We start from the raw sequence: 14,051 nt of genomic DNA on the forward strand, positions 1-14,051 counted from the left end.
AAAGAGTAAACATAGATCAGAAGAGATGAGATGGAGTCCATTGAAATCAGAGGAGCACCCTCGGATGTTAATGTACACAGTCAATCTATGACAAGCATGGATATGATAGTGGACTCTGAATAAATATATGCAAAGGGATCAGAATACCAGATATTTCTGGCAGGAGTTTGGAAAAGCGAAATCGCAAATGATAAAAGACACCACACCGCAGAGTGACTCTTGGGAATTCATGCCAAACATGTTCAAAATTGAAGTATTAAGACACAAGGACTTACAAAGTGAAAATAGCATGGATGGATAACATGAGTTACTAAAGACAAAGCAGAGAAGGAGCACACTGCAAATTTAATGGGGTTCGTAGGCCAGGGCAAAATTTACATTATGCTGGGGTAATATTGTGTTCTTTCTGGAAATTTTCATTTAGCTAGTCATGTAAAACTCCTGAAATTTCGCCATTATGCCACATTGTTAAATCATGTGCCATTCTGGGGCAAATAGCACAAGCGAACTGGAACATCATAAATGACCAGAACGTTGTTTGTGCTATTCGTTTAGGACAACTGTGTTCTAGTGTCTGAAATAAACTTGAGGGTGCACTTTGATGATGCATGTAGAGCACTGAATGACGTGTTTACATTTAGGGAAAGTTTGCATATTTTTCAGAAGTTTTGCTTAATTATGCAAAAAGTCACACTATGTGAATCTCACACTCCCCTAGAGGTCCGAGATGCATGAGACAAGAGTAAAATAGACAAGGAAATTAGGGATTAGAAGATGCTTGCCATTAGGAAACATACTGCCTTAAGACATTTGTTAATTTGAGAGAGACCAGAGATGAATCAGAGGAAAAACGTAACGTATTCTGAGATATGGTAAACCACACTGAATTATATAGGTGTTAAGACAGACTTTTTTTTGAGGAGCCACGATAGCAACCAAGATGGCCGCGTAGGCTCCCGGCTCCGCCGACCTCTGACTCCCGCCGGAATATCCTGCCATTTATCCTGTCCTTGCGCCCAGCCACCGTGAGATTAACGGTGCTATCCCGAGATCTCTACCTGTTTGCCTGACGAAGAAATGTTGAGTGGAAGTTTGCTGCCTAGATCTGCCCAGAAGCCGGGGTATCGAGTACTGGCCCATCCGGGTTTCAGTTAAACAACATCGGCTGTGGTGGTGTGATTGGGTCCGGTCTACCGAAGTCAAAGAAATTTTCTTCGCTTTTTCGGATTGCTGCGGAGGACGTTTGGCTGCCTTGGTGAAAGTCGGAGGAGGGGTGACAACCCAACGGTTGCATCTGTGGACGGGGGTCCTGCCCGGTGACCCGGTAAAGGGCCCGCTGGTGTTCGCTGGGTTGGGATCTCCGCCTGCGATGGCGGACCTAGGATATCATCGGAACAACTGATGGGTCTCCATCTGCAGTCGACCGTTCCTGACTCGCCCGCCTCCCTTTGAGAGATCGCGCTCGCTAGGGGAAGCAATCATGACCGTCACTGATCGAGGGGTGGCGGAACGGACCGAGAGCGACCCGTCGCTACGAACTGTGTTGGCAGCCATTGGGTCACTTCATGTGTACGTTGAAGGCCGCTTTCAGACGATGGTGGAGCGTTTGTCTGACATGGTACGAATTGGACCGGACCCTACTTCACTACAAGAAACAGTGACGACCGCGATACCCAAGATGGACACTCTGATGGAGGAAGTAAAGCCCATACTCTGTGAGGTGTCGGTGCCTTTGACCAGTGTTTTGGACGATGAGAACAAGCTCGATGCCACCGGTGGATTGTTAAGCCTACGATTGTTGCCGACTATGGAAGGACTAATTGATGTTCCCACTCCAGAGACTTTTGATGAGAACTGTTATCGGAATGAGACTGCGTCACTCCCCTATACATTGGAGCCGCTAAGATGGCGAACGAATCAACACTGGGAGTTCATAACGGGGAAGGGAGTCTCTGGTCCTGACGGTATTCACGGCACTTTCGTTCTTCTGCTTTGTCTTGCATTGAGTTCTATTACATTTACTTCGTACTCGGACTGTCCTGTGGATGAGTTGGTTTGTCCGGAGGGGACTCATGCGTCTGATCGGAAGGGGCAAGGATGAGATTGAAAGACTGGGTTTGATTTAAGTATGATGGATACGGGATCTGCTAAAACTATGCTTTAGGAAGGCTGGGCGGTGTTAGAAGTTTCCCTTGTAGGGACACGTATTTGTTGTCCGATAAATTTCTTGATTTCAATCTGGGGACTTTTGGGTCAGGCGGGGGGGAGGGGCGACCGGGAGCCTGTACGAATATGCCCTCCTCCACTTCTCTTCTCTACTTTGGTAGATTTCTTCTTTAAGAACTTAGTTAGTTGGGGCGACAGGCACGCTGCTACTGGGGGTTAGGCGATAGCCGTTTGCAGGGGTGCAGGGTGGGGGGATGGGTTTATTGTTTTCTTTTTGTTATCGCCCATGTGGTTTCTTTTTTTTCTCTCGCTTTATTTTTCAATTTTTTCTTAATCTCTCCTTTACTCGTAATCTCGGCGAAATATCCTGACTTTGATCCCTACCTTCTAGTGTCTGGTTGCCATGATTCTCCTGTTTTGATTCATGGGTGGGAGGGTTTTGAGGATCCGCATCTAAACTGTTTAGCGATTATACTGATGCAAATTTTATTTTGTGCTTCATAGTGCGGGCCTCTTGCAAATTTACTGCTCTACGTTTATCCTGTTTTTGTACCAATTCACCCTGTTATCATTGGATGTATATATGGCGCCGGATATGTCTGTTTATTTTTTTGCTTTAAAACAATAAAACGATTTATAAAAAAAAAAAAAAAGACAGACTTTTGAGACAGGTCAAAGAGTCTATAGGAAACAGAGGAGAAAAGACCAGGAACACTAAATTGTCCATGAATACAAAGTCTAGAAAAATCACAGTGGCTGAAAGTATACTAAATGAAAAACATTGTGATGATCTAAAACAAATCAACTGCAAATGTAACAGATTTGAGGATTCACACATTGCAGGATAGTCAATAACAGGGATTAAACTGAATTAGTAGAAAGTGCCATATATTTTAAAGTGATATGTATCCATAGATACACGTCTACTCAACCACTGGGATATTGCACTGCATGTAAATCTAGAATGTTTGAAGTGTTGAAGAATTCATTAATTAGTATTAATTATTAGAAGAGGAGCCAAAGCAGGGAAGCAAAAACAGAAATTGAAGTTAGCAAAACTGTCCATCAAGTGAGCACCTGAAACAGACATGCGATCATTTGACAGAAAATGCCAATAGGAAAGGCAACTTTGGCTTTTATAGGAAGAGAACGATCACATTAGTAACTTATTTGCTTCCATGGGAAAAGATTGATTTAATTAGTAAATTATTGGCTTCCTTAGGAAAAGATTGATTTAATTAGAAAATAATCGGCTTTCATGGGAAAAGATTGATTTCATTAGTAAATTATCGGCTTCCAGAGGAAAAGATTGATTTTGTTAGTAAATTATCGGCTTCCCTAGGAAAAGATTGATTTCGTTAGTAAATTATCGGCTTCCATAGGAAAAGATTGATTTAATTAGTAAATCATTGGCTTCCATAGGAACAGATTGATTTGATTTGTAAATTATCGGCTTCCATAGGAAAAGATTGATTTCATTAGTAAATTATCGGCTCCCATAGGAAAAAGACTGATTTGAGTACTACATTGCAATCAGTGTCCTCCAAGCCTAAAGAAAAAAATGTATTTAGTTCCTTGAGATATCCATGAATTAAAGACTCTGGAGTCTCAGTTTATCTTTCCACCCTTTTGCTTGTACAGTATTGATGAAGTAAATAAAATTAAGTTGCTTAGAAAGATGGAACTTTATTTCTGTGTTCATGAACTGCACCCAGTTTTGCGATAGCTTCCCACAACTTGATGGAGAATGGCGATGACACAACGTGGGATCTTAAATTTTTAAACAGGAAGACCTTGTACCACATGAGTCCTTCATTCCGTATTCCAGAAACTTTTCAGTCTTGGTGGTGGTGGTCTTTGAAAAACTCATAGTTCTTCCAACATCAGTTACAATCTTTGTATCCAAGCATATCTTTGCATAGGTGCCTGAGACTGTAAACATATTATTATAACAAAAGGAATAAAAGTCGGTTTGGTACCTTCGAGAGAACCTGGAAAAAAGAAAACCTGGAAAGCAAAGGTTGTTAGAATCTAAATGGCAAAAAATGGTAGATAATCTATAATGTGTGTCGCCTGAAAGTTGCAATGTAGTGCCTGATTTTGATGCGGCTTGGAAAGCTTCCAGACCGAATGCGTCTGGAAATGGTTTCCGACCCACTCGGATCGAGAGAGTCCGACCGACGAAGTAAGATGCATCCGGATGCTTCGAGATATGATTTGGTTGGACTCCCATTGACTTCAATGATAGCATAGGTTCCTAACAGCATCATAATTGGGCCCTGGGTCGGGAAGACACTGATTTGGAAGGAGAAGATGCCATTAAGAGGCCTTCCTAACCGCATCAGAATCAGGCCCTTGGTGGGGATGCTTTCCTAACCGCATCAGAATCAGGCCCTAAGTGTAGACTTCATCTTTGATGGCAGGCGTCCCACTGAGATGGATAAAAATAACACCCATTGGCACCTTGATCTGAATGCATAGATTGACTCAGCCAATAAGAAAGCTTAAACCAAACACCATTCACAACTCCTTACAAGCATTCTTGGCACAGGGGTAGAGACATGAAGCATACAGAGCTGGTCTGTTTTTGTCAGTGTTGAATGAAATTAAGGCGACCAATAACCCTTTACCAACAGTCGGTTGAGCCATAACGGCTATAGGTTTTCCTTTTCCTTGTGAGGGGCTCTCATCTTTGGTTCAGGGCAATAATTGTACGGAGGCAAATTAAAAGCATTACCCACTCTTAATATCCTCAGCCGAGTGCAATAAAGCTTTTTTTTGTTTATGTCTTTGGCCTACACTTTCTTTCAATTCACAGAGACCCTGGTAATGTGCAGCATGCTCGTACGTTATACACTGTCGCCACCTTCTTTGCACCACGTGAAACTCAAGTACATAAGGTACTAGATTTTTACTCCTATGTCAGTGACAACAAGGCCACGGGGTACGATATTTATTGCGTCCAATATATTCCAATACCATAGAGATCAGAATATATCATGTGTAATCAACAAATAGCACCCAGTTACAATTACTGCCCTAATAATGGGGCACAACTTCCAGATTCTGTTGCTGACTCCACCAAAATGTGCACATTCCGTTATTTAATTACGCATGCTTTCCCTGGTAGGTTTTACTTATCAACATTTATGATGTGGATGCGGCTCTTGTCCATAACATGGCTCCTCAGAGCATCCTTCACAGCTGCTTCACACTTCAGTAACCACCAACCAAATCTGCATGAGAGTGCTTCATCCACCCATATAGCTTCCCAACTGAACAACTACAGATCACCTTAAAATACTAGCAGAAGGAAATTGTGCAAACCTACCCACAAACCATAATTCATTATTCCAGAACCTAAGGTCTGACAAATGACTCGGCATAAACATGGACCACCATCTGAGCAAACATTTCTAGACTTCCTCTTTCCACCTTGAATCTCATGTGGGCATCTTTGACCCAGCCATGTCCTACCCACCGGCTGAATGAGAATCTGTTCATCCTATTACAAAGAATGAAAAACAGCTCTACCAGGCTCAGCAGACAAAGAAGAAAAATGGTCCACAATGCCCCAGGTCTTGGACAAATGCAGTGACTCCAAGTAGCAACTCATTATAACTCTACTCTTCTTTCATCATCTACAAAGTTACAGATTCACAACATACAATATCAAAGGTTGTGTATCCCTAACAGTCCAAACAAATATCCTAGCCGCTCCTCTAAAGTTTCTTCGCATCTCCAGATCCATTTTAGTTAATTCCCTTGCAAAAGACACTTACAATCCCCCAGTTCCATGTAATGTCAGTGAGATGTATAGCACCTCATACATGTCTCTAGAGGTGAGTAACTTTTTTTGAGTTTCTTCCAGGATATTTCGAGTTTAAACTGCGATTTAATTACTGGGGGAGCATGTGTCAAGATTGATACCAAAATCAAATTAAATCAATTTAATTATTGTGGTTAATAAAGTCATTTTCAATATTTAAAAAAGACAAGGATATCAAATAGATAATAAGATCAAATTGGCACATAGGAGTACATCAAGCATAAAATTGTTAAAAAGCCAGAGCCAGCTTTATTCTCATCATTGCCCTTTCATAAACGTAAATGAACAAGGTGATTTTGGTGGTGAACCAAAGATTTGGTTTAGTTTGTGTGGAATGCAGATTAGTAAGTGACTGAAAGGGAAGGTGAATGAGCTTACACTGTGCTATCGCAATGTTTGTAACCTGCACACTTCCATTTAGCATGATGTCACTTCCTTCGGCTGGATTGTGGTCTCAGAAAAGACACTCCTTTGAGTATCCTTAAAAAAGCACCATGCACAACAGGTCCTTGGTGCTAGACTCTCAAATGCTATTTGGCAGACACTGATTCAGGTCTACAGATGTATATGGAATAACCACAGCCGCCTGCATAGCGGATGCACTGGGTGAAAAGGGGTCCGCTTAAGCAGTCATTCTGCACGTCCTCCTACAATATCTAATATCACGATAGTGCGGTGACGACCTTCTCTTCTCCGGGAAGGTCAGGAGCACCTTCTTCCTCCCTTGTGTTATAACACACAGAAGTGTTTTACGCCTACTCTGGGAGAAAAGCCGAATAAGCAGTGAGGCACCATGGCCATCAAGCTCACCACTTTCAGGCCAACCCTACAATGCTCCTCTTGGTTCCACAGCTTGTCGGGCTATACGTGAGATGTCGGTCATAGAAATGCAAGGTGAATTGTAACAACAGTGATTCAATGTCTTTGAGACAGGTCCGGTTTTCTTTCTGAGAAAGTAGAATAGCTACTAATTGTGTCGTTAAACTGACCAACTGGGCCTATAGCCCATAATTGTGATTCAATGTGTGGCACCCATTTACTTTCTTCACAAGAAAATGGCAAGCCTGCGACTGCCACAATCTCTCCACCCTCTGCATCACATTGAGCCTTATGTAAACAAGATGCATCACATACAGAACCTCATGGAATCTGCCTGCCAGTGGCTCTAAAAAGCAAGGGCCCTAGCCTAACACAGTCCCTCTGAATGATTGAGGCATCATCCCTGCTACCCGTGTTGGGCTTGGCAAGGTCGTATCTCAACAGGGCCTCTCCGATGGGTATGCTGCCTCCCCAACAGGCGCCACCCATGAGTGCCACTCCTCCCTCTTCAGAGAGATGCACTCAACCCCTCCATAGTCTTGAAAATTCAACACTTGTGATCTCCCATTCACAGAAGTTCATGCAATCAAACACCAATGGCTCCTAGTCACTCAACCAAAATATGTTACTTCACCACGACTTTCAGCGCCCTTCCTTCCTAGAAGCTTCCCATAGGGCCTCCAACCACGCGGCTTGCCTTGTGTTAAACCACCAGAGCCCTGATTCAGGCCCATTGTTCATTCAAACTCACAGATAATTGTTGTGAAAGGGGCCAGAACATGCTTATAACAAATGTTATGGCTTGATGTTTGTTGTAGTGGAGAAGGATTTGTTTAATCTAACTCCATATGTGAAACATACCTCATGATCCTGTCCCCACCTCACGGTCCTCTGTGGCTCTTTGTCAAGAAATGTAACCATCAGAATAAAGGACAAACCTTTCCCAGGGAATTGTCACTTCTTAGTTTCATGAATTCCAAACAAAGTTACCACCAAAGAGTGACCAGTCACAAAGATCTCCAGATCCCTGAGAATCATGACATGTTCCGTTTACATGACCGTTTTAGTCACTACTCATCATACGAATTGGAAACATTCTGGCATTGTTCCTGATTACCTATGTGATGCCCGTACTCGGCCACCTGTGTCCTCACAGCATGTTAAGTTTTTGTCTCATCTCTGTCTCAAAGACTACTGGCTGCCATCTCCTTCTGGGGTGGAATCCATGAGCCTGCATCGTGACCCAGTGCCACTGTGCCACTGTGCGGCTCTTCATCTACCTGCGAATTGAAGGGTGTCAGGGCAAGCAGCCTAGACCCTACCTACCTCAGACTCTCAGGGTGTCACTAAATTCCTCAAGAACCCCAACCTTCAACAGGCTTAGGCATGTGGGTTGGAGTTCACTTTTGGGTATGACTCCGATATGTGGCCCTCATAAACAGGCTGCCTGCTACCTAACAACTCTTTCCTTAAGTAAAGGGAATGAGGAAACATGTATTTATATTTCCTGTTCTGTAAGGTCTCTCTGCTACTGAAGTATTGCTTATGTATACTATAATATGTCTGATTCTTCTATGGCAGGCAGCATGCCATCTGTTTTCTATTCCCTATGCCTCACAGAGGTTCACATCCCAATTTGAGGTCTATTTATTCTAAAGTCATCCAACGCAATGGGGTGCATACAAAAACTGACAAGGAGGCACATAGCGAAACTCCTATCCATTTTATTCCCCGCTTCCCCTACCCGTCACCAATGTAATTATTCCCAGTGAGGACGAGGAACTGTACCGCTTGTCAACATGTCAAGATTCCTACCAACCTCAAAAGCCTATAAGGAATTTTCTTATGCAGAGGTTTGAAATTAGGTTGCAAATGTTTTCTTAACAAATCTGTATCAAACCTCGCCAGGAATAGATGACTCGTGTATTACTGCCTGAATGTAGAGCAAGAAAGAAGAACAAAAACATCTGGCCAGGTCTCCACATCTTCCTTCATGGCCAAACAGAAACTGTCAAACAGCAGATTATGACCTTTCAAAGATCAGCACCTCACAATACTAAAGTTGTCATCACAGTCTGCAAGTGGTTGATTCTACTTTGGGTCTGGTACAGGAAATAGATATGAAGTGGGAAGTGTAAATTTGTCAGATGAAGGAACAACCTCCATCAAGTGCCAGTGTTTCTACCAGTGCTGAAGCAGTGCAGGGAATACTGACACACTGTTTTGCAACATAATATAAAACATGAATTTGTTACAACTTCTAAGGAGGAGGTTGAACTCTTTTGCCAGAAAGGTATGATACTTTGTATTTGTGTTGTATTTATGCATTGTGACACAGATGTTATTTGGGGCAGTGCAGTAACAATGCATTAAATAAAATCATTACACATTTTTGTTTATGGGCAAAACAATTGTTACATTTTGTCAATGAACAGATTAGAGGATTGGATGCTCACCTCATTCCTTAAGTTTGCATATGTGTGCTTTGAAGACAAGTTTGTAGTTCACAGTCAGTGAGTAGAGCTCTCCTGTGAGGACCTCACAGTTGGAAGACGTGGAAGGTGCATTGGGGACAAAGTGGTTAAGGTGAATGAAGTCCTCTGTGATCTGTGTCTAACAGATACCCAGCAGATCTGGTGAGATATTGGCTTGTTGATGTGTAAGTGGTTAGGTTGTACAATCTTATCCTTTTGTTGAGGGTTGAGAAGACATCTTACAGTAGTATGACTTGGCACTTCCTGAGTTCACAAACTGTCTCAAGCAAAGGGAGTTGATCAGAGAGGACGTAAATCAAAATATCAAAGATGTGTTTTGCGACCAGCACAAATATTGAATCTACTACATCAAATAATGGTATATCATCAAAGTAAGTGTACGTAGGGAAGTATATACTTTTTATTCTTATCTTCACATCTACTTATTGTGATGATACAGTGTTAGGTAATGTTATGGATGCAATATTGCTCCAGGTACCTGCTTCAAACACAATATAGTGATCCCACAGATCTAGTAAGATGTAGGAGGAAATTGTACACATTTTTAGTTTAATGGGTAACTTTTATTTATCTTCTTTCACTCTTTCTAATTTTAAGAGCTACTGTTAGCCCATTGTGCTCCCTCACGCCAAAATTCAACATGCCAGGAACAGTTTCTCATTACCCATGGTCCTACAATAAAAAAATACTAACTAAGTAGGGTCCTGCATGGTGTCATTTGTTGCGCTATTCAACACTCCTCAATGAAGAAGTAAGCCCATGATTAGTTACCTAATCCCTTAAGTAAATTGCAGTGCGTTCAGACAAAGAAGTGATACCCGTCAAACCCATATGTGTGAGATTGTTCGGATAAAGGGGAAAGGATACATCAACAAATTGTTTTTTTTCGACATAATTGTGATTCTTGTCTTTGAGCAACTAATATTATGGGTGATTATGTATTTTATCCTACACCAATGGCGTGTGAGTTTTATTTAAACAAGCGCGTCTGGCTTTTTTGTTAGTGAACATCTTTAATGAAACTTGGGCACAGCTATGTAAATTGGCCCCGGTTGTCCTAGAAAGAAAATCTAATAAGAAAGCAACATCTTTGGCTAAACCAGAATGGAAGTTGGAACAAGGGTTTTTTTGCTCAACAGAATGAATTAACAGAATTAAGATGTACTATTAAAGTAGGGCAAAACATGTAAAAAAAATGAAGTTTGTATTGATTAACATAAAGGGCTTGCAAAGCAAAATATCGAATAGTAGAGAGCTTCTCACAAAAGGACAGTTTTTTTATCGCATTTTCAAAAAAGCGTAGGTGCATGCACATTTACTTTGTGAACAAACACATCTGTAAATACATGTTATCCAGAAAGTAGAGTGAACAAAATGAATGAAGAAGGGTGATTCGTGGGTACACGTCTCTTTATGAATGGTTAAAGAATTGCAATTGTATCCACTTTCCAAACAAAAAAAAAAATCAATATATCAGCAGTTAAAATTTAATTGTCGTGGAAAAATAAAAACATCAAAGTATACAGACTAGAGGCCTTATTACGATGAGGCTTGAAAAGCTACTGAACGCAGTTTGGAGGCTTCCCAAGCCTCATTGCAGTTTCAAAACTGACAGCCTCATTACAATGGAGGCTGTCGGTTTTGAAACCAGCCAGACATTCCGGCTGGTTTCCAACAGGATCAATGAACCCGTCTGCAATTCCGACCAGGCACATAATCCCTTTGGATGGCGTTTTACGCCACCCAGATTACCATGCTCGGTTTCTGACAGGCTTTCCATGCCGGGCTTTCCAACATGGGAAGCCTGTTGGAAAGTGAGTTTTGGGGGCCCATAGCAGACCCCCCTTCTTCCTGCGGCCTCTGGTTAGGGTCCTACAGGGCACCTATGGGGCCCCTCTGTTGATGGCTGCAGCATGTGGCAGGCACCTTGAGGTGCCTGCCACACGGCGCATGGATTAACACAAACTCCCTTTCCTGTATGGGTTTCTGACCGTAGCACAAGCTCCCATACAGAAAAGGGAGTTTGCGACCACACCTGGGGGTATATTTAAAATGGAAGTGACAAAGCGCAGCGTTAGCCTCCTGGGCTTTACGCCATGCTAAGCCTCTTCTGTAATACAAGGCTGCACCATATTTACAACAATATTTACAACAATATTTAGCTGCCTAGCGCAAACACAGGCACCCTTGCAACATAGTGCAAGGATGTCTGCATTGCAGAGGAAGTTTGTTTTTGTGTATGAAGGTGTGCCTTCCTGGACAAAAACAATCTTTAAATGGTGTTTTTAATGATTGTTGATGTGCAGGAAGGGACACCTTCCTGCTCATAAGCAATCAATGGCGTTTTGCTGTTTCCATGTGTGCTGCAGGTTTTCCCTGGTCTTAATTTTGGCGCTGCCCCATATTTATGCCACGCCTGTAAATATGGGGCAGCGGCAAAATCGATGGGTGTTGGCCGCAACACCCATTGCCCTACCCTTTCATGCTAAGTATAGCGTGAAAGGATGCCTTATTTACAAGGCAGCGTTAGGCCACGTTTGGTGCCTTAACGCTGCTTTGTAAATAAGGTGAAGCCTCTATCGCCACAACAATGTCCAAAAAAGTGATGTTGTGGTGGCAAAAGGGGCTTGTAAATATGCTCTCATGTGCGGTTGCATCAACATGCAGCAGTCCAGACCACCAACCAGAGGTCGCTTGGACCTGTATCCACAACGGTGTAACCTCCCTACATAGTAATGAGGCCCTAGGTCTCAATTACAAGCTACACTTCAAGTTGCATCTGTGTCTAACACAAGGACCACTTAATACCCCATCAGTAAAACCTACAAATGTGATAATGTACCCATGCACCAGTTGCCTAGGCATTGATGGGCAGCCTATCTATCCATGCACTGCCCAACCATGAAAAACACATGAAGGCCAATGGTTGAAGAGGGTTGAATGTAAGTCCATTCTTTTTCTGTAGCTCTTCGTATTCTGATATTTTAAATTAATAATGACATGAGGCCATACTAGGATGACCAGATGTCCCACATTTCCCGGACACTCCTGGTTTTCAGAGGACTGTCCCAATTCTTTTCTTAATTTTCGATAAATGTCCCAGTTTTTGTGACAAAGATAAAGTCATTCTGAGAAGCAGACATTAAACTATGCTATCCTTTCAAGAGACGCTTCTAAAGTGATTTAAATTATTATCTGGTTCTTTCAAGCTGCACATGAAGAGGTCAGCTGTGTGCCTACAGCAGAGGAAAGACAGAGTGGGGCGAAGGGCAAAGGGGCCCAGAGTGGAGGTCCTGACACACATAATTTTACATAACGTAGCCTTGTAAATTCATGAGCATATATATATATATATATATATATACACACACACACACACAAACTCATATATACGCATGCATTTACCTGGCAATGTAAAAACAGGGACAGGCCAGCCATAAAAGTAGCATGAAAAATGGTAGTCCTACTTTTATGTCTGACCTGTCCTGGTTTTTGCTTCTCAAAATCTGGTTACCCTAGACCATACAGAAGCTAAGCTAGCTGTAACTAGTGAAGTTTGATACCGTGGGACCATGGGGGTGAAGCTTGATCTACCCTTCCAGCAGGGGTCCCATGGTACTGTACGAGTTGGCTATGCTGGGTTCTGCAGGAGCACAGCAGTACCCGCAGCTCTTCACCACCAATTTCTTTTTTTTTAATTTGGCTTCAGGTGTAATTCCTCTGGGTGCCACCCACAAGTACCAGAGGATTAGGATGTCCCTACTCTGATCCCATGTACTAATTTTTTGAAAGTTTTTTTTACGACAGAATGACTAATTCAATGAGTCCTGTAATGGCAGCTGCAACATTTTCTTCAGAGTTACGGTTAGCCAATCATAATGCTCAGTACAGAGAGACCGGAACATGACCAGTGGTACCGAAATGGCCGAGCTCCTTTGGTCATCCAGAAGGCCCTATTTTTTAATTTTCAGTACTGAGAGACTCCAGTCGTATGAAACATCAAGATATATCTAACTTTTTATCTATAGATATATATATATTTATGTGTGTGTGACTGACTTATCACATCATAACATACTTTATGAATAATCCACGCCATTAAAGGTAGGCAAACGTTCACCTACCTAATAGGGCTTAAAGACTCAAGCAAAATCTGGGATATCTAAGTTTTAAAATGTTTTCCTATTTTGTGAACATGAATCGTACGGTATATCTGTTAAGCAAACCATTTCGCGGTCAGGTACACGAAAAAGAAAACCAGAACAAATTTGTTACGCTGGAAAGGAAACAGGGTCTTGATATCCACTGGAAAATGACAACCTTATGGCAGGAGAATAGATTATCATGCACCTGAAACAAAGAATTTTGTATGTTTTAGGGAGATACCGATTTCCAAAGGAAGAAATTAAGTTGTATTTCATCACACCTTATAGGCCAGTCCATGTTTGACCTCCTTGTTCTGTAAAATGAAAGCTGGAATCAAGATATTTAGTTAAAAACAGTTCCTATATTGAATTACTCCTTTATAAGCAAAACAAAGATTCCACTTAGTTAAGCTGGTGTTCAATGTGCATAGATAGATAGAGCACCGACTACTATGGATAAATACAAATATATGTACAAGAGTTGAGGTATACAGTATGATCTCACTTACAAGAAGTTAACTATAGCACTTATTTGTGGTAACTAAAATAAAGTTGATACACACTTTTGTCCATATCTTGATTCAGTAATCAACCAGG

At 41.9% G+C, this 14,051-nt stretch overlaps 1 protein-coding gene across 2 annotated transcripts in view; it reads right to left on the minus strand.

The window, feature by feature from the left end:
* Positions 1–14,051, minus strand: part of FCER1G (Fc epsilon receptor Ig) — a 209,838-nt gene that overhangs the window by 39,443 nt on the left and 156,344 nt on the right. The window lies entirely within an intron of this gene.

The sequence above is a fragment of the Lissotriton helveticus genome, chromosome 12, assembly GCF_964261635.1.
Source record: "Lissotriton helveticus chromosome 12, aLisHel1.1, whole genome shotgun sequence".
Lineage (NCBI taxonomy): Eukaryota > Metazoa > Chordata > Amphibia > Caudata > Salamandridae > Lissotriton > Lissotriton helveticus.